The sequence below is a fragment of the Lygodium microphyllum genome, chromosome 21 (genome assembly GCF_053477565.2).
Source record: "Lygodium microphyllum isolate KBCC chromosome 21, Lygodium_microphyllum_v1.1.10, whole genome shotgun sequence".
Taxonomy (NCBI): Eukaryota; Viridiplantae; Streptophyta; class Polypodiopsida; order Schizaeales; family Lygodiaceae; genus Lygodium; species Lygodium microphyllum.
Genome location: NC_141155.1, coordinates 32,446,309 through 32,452,179, shown reverse-complemented (window position 1 = coordinate 32,452,179; position 5,871 = coordinate 32,446,309). Strand labels below are relative to the sequence as shown.

General features: G+C 39.9%; 1 non-coding gene across 1 annotated transcript; it reads left to right on the top strand.

Moving 5' to 3' along the window:
• Positions 1-4,036: 4,036 nt before the first annotated feature.
• Positions 4,037-4,298, top strand: LOC148017874 (signal recognition particle RNA). The gene has a single exon (XR_015687812.1).
• Positions 4,299-5,871: the final 1,573 nt, after the last annotated feature.

Here is a 5,871-nt window from a genome sequence, read left to right as displayed (position 1 = left end):
TTCCAATTGCATCATGATTAAGTCCAGCTTTTGCTCCATCGTAGGCTCAAGTAGGTTGCCTTCAGCCACCATAAGATCATCCATATGTGGTTCCGTCATCCTGCAAAACTAAAAAGACATTTCTCACTCAAAATCAAGTTAGCGGGATGAGCGTAGCTCAAGTTCGGGAATACAAGGCTTGTGTGTTTTTGGGTATAGCTTTCTCAATCTTCGAAAAATCTGTGATTTATCCTTCTTCGTATGCTGAAAATGCTTCAGCAAACCTGCGTATGGGTAGAGTACCTTCCAATGAACAACTTTGCAGTTCGGAGTTTCTGCGCAGGAACAGTCCTTCTAGGAGTTTTGAGCACAAATCAGTTCTGACTCCAGTTGACTAGTCTGACTTACAGGGTTGCAGACTTATGTGACTTGCAGAGTTGCAGACTTGCAGAACTTATTCGATTTATGGAACTTGCAGAACTTGATCTGAAAATACTTGCTGAACTTGATTGTTTTGGTGTGACGTGGAGTTTGTGACTTGTAGAAGTGATTTGCCTTAGTTGACTTAGGGAAGTAAGAAGCTTTAGTGCTTCAGAGTCGACGTCGATTTGGAGGACAAGAGGATGTCCACGGCGCGATTTTCGACCTTCAGAACAGCCCGCCGTCCTCTCCACGATTCGATTTTTGTTTAAGAGCTTAAGTCAAATAACTAAGCTTTTATAAACTTTGTGGTTTAAGCTTTTTTTTAGCTATGGAAATATGAAGCTTATCTCTGGTTGTCCACGACTTGATGAAGGAGATGTAAGAGTGGTCCTCTGCCTCTGTAGCCCGGTCCTTCGCGATCCAATAACAGAAACAGGGGTTCTTGATCACCAGAAGTCTGCCTGTATCGACGATTCGTGACGAGATTGACCGTAGAGCCCGATCGTTCCAGGAGCTCCGCCTTCGCACGAGATGGGTAGTGATTGGAAGCTCTTGATCTCAGCTCCGCTCTGATACCACTGATGCGCAAATCGGACGCTGTATGCTCACGTAGTGAATGTCGAAAGGTCCCCAAGAACAATGAACTCTACTTTTTGCACAAGTTACAAGGTAAAAAGCATGAACGACAAGAGCAAGAGACCAATTGGGTGCAATCTCCCCCCATGCCTTGTGTGAGCGCTTCACAAAGCATGTATTTTATGTATATTTCATCTTCATGCTCAATAATAGCCCAATTTACAAAAATATAACAAGCTTTTAGCTTTTGAGTTTGCTTTTACACAAAAATAGGAATAAAGCTAATGGACGGTGCCCAAAGAGTCTCGCACGCCCAATACAATGTCCAAATAAAATAACATAACCAAGCGCCCATGCGCATACAAAATAATAATAAATAATCGATGCCTCGATAAATAGGCATGACAAAATATAGGCGTGGCGCCTATCAAAATATAATCCATAGATCGAATACTCGCTATCCTTCAATGCTTTCCTCCGCCCACTACTACTATCTCTACACATCAACTGAAGCATTCACAATCGTTAGTAAAATAATACAATTAAACCGACAAAAGTAAATACCTAGCAGTCTTCAGCTACATAAATAAATCAACTGGTTAGAAATAAATCCTAACCTTAATTTATTACGAGTGCACACTCTAAACTCATAAACGTTTATTAATTTAATATGCATTTTGCGAAATCACCCGCTATGGAATCACCCATGTACACACTAAATTAATGAAACACCCGAAAAGGACAGGCGTCCCCATCAACTTCTCGCACAAAGAATCCACTTTGTGTATGAGCCCCGGTCATTAAAGTTTACGGAATCCACTGTAAAACCTCACGGAATCCACCGTGAAATATGCCTCCTGGCATCAATACTCCCTTGCTTATAGTGGGTTCCTATGTGTGTCTTCTAACACATACACCCTTGCTTACAATGGGTTCCTATGCCTATCTTTTAATAGTCATCAGCCTCCATAATGCATATTAATAAGACAGCCTCTCTTCACTCCATCATTAGTGTTGTAGTCTTGAGATTCTTTCATATGTCAAGTATTATTCAAACATGTAGTACAAACTCTAATTTTTCAAGTCAACGCAAGCTCCTCTAATGTAAAAAATCTCCTTCTTGAACATTGCGATGGCATCCAAGTTTCCATTGTCTATTTGCAAAGTAAGCTCTTTCTCTAAACACATTGCCTATCCCCATCAACTACCATAGTCTTTTCCTAACTAATCATTGCTACTCCAGTTTGCATGGCCATCAATCATAAAACTGCAACCCAACATAGATGACACTCTTGAAATACGAACCCAAACATGCTTCTTTTTGGGATGATGTGAACCTTCACAAGAAGGTAGAGCCATTAACACATCCTCCTGCTTCTCAACAAAATGGCAAGGGTTGCTCTTCTTTTCCACTTCTTGGCACCCGAGCTTACAAACACATAGCTAAGTTATAATGCTCTCAAAAACATCTGACATCCCATATTATGAAGAACCTGCATCATCCTTCTCTGCAACAAAGTCCTTATTCTCTTTGTTACTTTCGATTATATCTTTTTTGACTTCACTTTTTCTAGCTATTTGCCTTTATCCTAACTAGAAAGCCCATAAACAATCGTGTGATAAAAATATCTCAGGCTATTGCCTTAGCCATCTCCTCATTGCCTCTTGAATTTGTCTAAAGACAATCTGTTTCAATTTTTACAATCCTTCAAACCCTCTAGTAATATACATGTTGTTGTGTCAATGCAATGTTTCCTATCCAACAATATGTTATGAAAATGAACTCTATACTCAATCACATATGATTCAAGAAAAAATGCAAGGTTAAATCTATGCTATGCAATCATACAAGCAATGTCGTATGCAAAAATATGGATGCGTTGAAAATTTTGTGCCTAACCTTGTCTATGAGTGCTCATGCATTAGGCAAGATGCAAACACAATTCCTCTACTAGCTACAAAAATCCTAGGTATCTAATGTGTTTCTAGGGGTTTTTAGTTTATGGGAAAATGCTTGACAGTGTTATATTTCATAAGTTTGGGTCTTGGTATGCCAAGCAATGCAGAAAGAGGTAGATCATGAAGAATCCATCTCTTCACATTAGAATAATATAAATGGTCACCCATCTTGCTTACGCTCCATTATAACATTTGATTGTTCAGGAGATCAAACAAAAGAAGTAGACCTACCAAAACAATTGATCAAGTGATAAGAAAAGAATTCTTTTTAGCCTTTCCAAAAGAGACAACCTAAAACATAATGAAAATTATTATTTAACATTCTCATTTTAACAACTTTTGGCCTTTCTCATCCTCATTTGTTCAATGGGGAAAAAGATAGAACACAAGAACGTGGCAAATGTATCTACATATTTTTTTTCACAATTGAGATATAGCTTAGGATTTTTTATATGCAAGCTACTAATAAAAACTCTCTTTTGGAGTAGGCTAACTCCAAATGGGGATCCTAAAGCTCTGAATAAAGGGCTCTGTATGGGAAGTGGGCAAAGTCCATATTTATCTTCACTAAGATACACGTTTTTAGGCTTTTAAGGCGCTTATCTACTCAAAGTGATGCTCTAATATACTCACACATACAAGTGCTTTGAAGTAATCTTGAATTTATTCATTGATTCACCTTAATTAGAATATGCATACATAGAGAGAGAGAGAGAGAGCGAGCGAGCGAGCGAGCTGGAAAGCCAATATCAACCAAGCGACACAAAAGTTAGAGGGGGAATTGTGTTACTGTGCATGCAGCGAACGAAAGGCAAGTTGGGAACCAAGGGGGCAGAGCAGAGATATAGAGCAAAACAGAGGGAGGATGGGACGCAATCTAAGCGGCGAGAAGACGGCGGCGTGGTCCACCAGCACGTCGGAAGCCGAGCATATCTCAAAGAAATAGCATCGCATTCTTCTTAATACGTGTGGCGATTTGGAAGTGAAGGAGGTGGATGGTATTATATGGATCTCCCACATGGGATAAGCACGCCTACGCCACCTCTCTATGAGTAGCACATCGGTAGGCGGCGCTTCTTTCGTTCCTGGGTGTAGTCTGACGCCTGTAACCCGCGGAGGGGGGACAGATCCGGTTGGTGTGGATGCAGATCGGCGAGCCATTGTTGAGCAGGAGAGAGGAGTTCTGGCTCTCTCTGCAGGAGGCGTCCGACTCCAAGTCCTGAGTTGGCCGGGTATTTACTCGCCCGGAGGGGCGGGGTGCCCGCTCCTTGAGCGAGGGGGGATCACGTGAGGCCGGGAACGGAGCAACGTCACCCCTCCCTCTGGACGGTGGAGGGATAACGCCACGCTCGATCTCCTCTCACTACCTACCACCGCTGCAAACCTCCAACCCTTCTCCTTTGGCTTTTGGCCCTTAATCCAAGGTGCAAACCTCCAACCCCTCTCATACTTGCTCTAATCCTACTCACTTCTTTCTGTCACACTCATACTCTTCCTTATTCCCTTACTATTTCTCTCATGTATGTGGTATGATTATGCCTTGATCTTAGGTGTACATGGCAAAGTCCTGAGTTGGCCGGGTATTTACTTGCCCGGAGGGGCGGGGTGCCCGCTCCTTGAGCGAGGGGGGGATCACGTGAGACCGGGAATGGAGCAACGTCACCCCTCCCTATGGACGGTGGAGGGATAACGCCACGCTCGATCTCCTCTCACTACCTACCACCGCTGCAAACCTCCAACCCTTCTCCTTTGGCTTTTGGCAACTTGGATATGTGATTTGAAGGTATTTTCTATATTATTTTAACATCTTGCAGCCCATCGCAATCAATTTCCGATTAGTTTCAATCAAGAAGAAAGCAATGAAGAAATTAGCAAGAAAGACAATGAGTTAAATAATCAAGAAGATAAATTATGTAGCCAATTAGAAGATGACATTTTACGAATAACAAGTTCACGATCATATATGTATCAATATAGATGTTACTATGGATTATTCTTTTGGTTCTATTAACTAACTTTGAAGAAGATGATGCAAGTAGCTGGTTGGACTCCAATGAAGAGGCCTTAGAATCACTTAAAGTATCACAATTTGTATTAAAGAATACACAATCTTTGCGTGTATTTGTTCAAGATACAAATATTTGCAGTTCACAATATACTATTTCAAATTATCTCAAATTGAAAGGTTGGAGCAAGTTTCTACTATTATAAACCTTCAATTTTAGCACCTCTATGTATAGCTTTTCTGAATAGCAAAGTTTTAGTTCTTAGCAATGTTCACACTTGCACAAGTTGGTTGAAAGTCAAGAATGAGGTACATTCTATTAATTAACATCCAATTAACGTAGTTCATTGGATTTCTTAAAAGCCTAAAGATGAAAGGAATGTAGTGAAAAGTGCAAAAAGTGAAGCTTATGGTATCTATTGGCTTCAAGAAGAGAGATAATTATTATAACAAGAAGTTTTTCAAGTGAGGAATGTAATGGATTTACAAAATTTCTCATTGTTTTGAGGTTGTTAATGTTCTTGAGGAAGTTGTTTCTATAAAAGGATAGTATTTGTGCTCAATCAGTACTTTCTCATGTTTCAAGTTCTAGTTTTAATGAGTAATTCTGAGTTTTTAGTTTGTCAATGAATTTGGAGAAAATGAAAGTATAAAAGTGTTTTTTGTATAATCAATTACTTGGTTCATTTTCCCACAAAATGAAAGTTTTTTGTAAATAATGTTTGATTGTATGTAAAAAGAGCCATGACTAGCTCGAAAGACTTGAGAGGGGATACAGTGACCAAGGGAAATGGAAAAATCCTAACCCTATTTTTCATATATTTAAAAGATGAGAAAGAATAGAACAAGCTATACATGTGTCTGAAAATACTCTATATTTTCCTTCTTTCTTTTCATTGTGGGAGAAAAAGACTTTGAGAGGTTTAAGA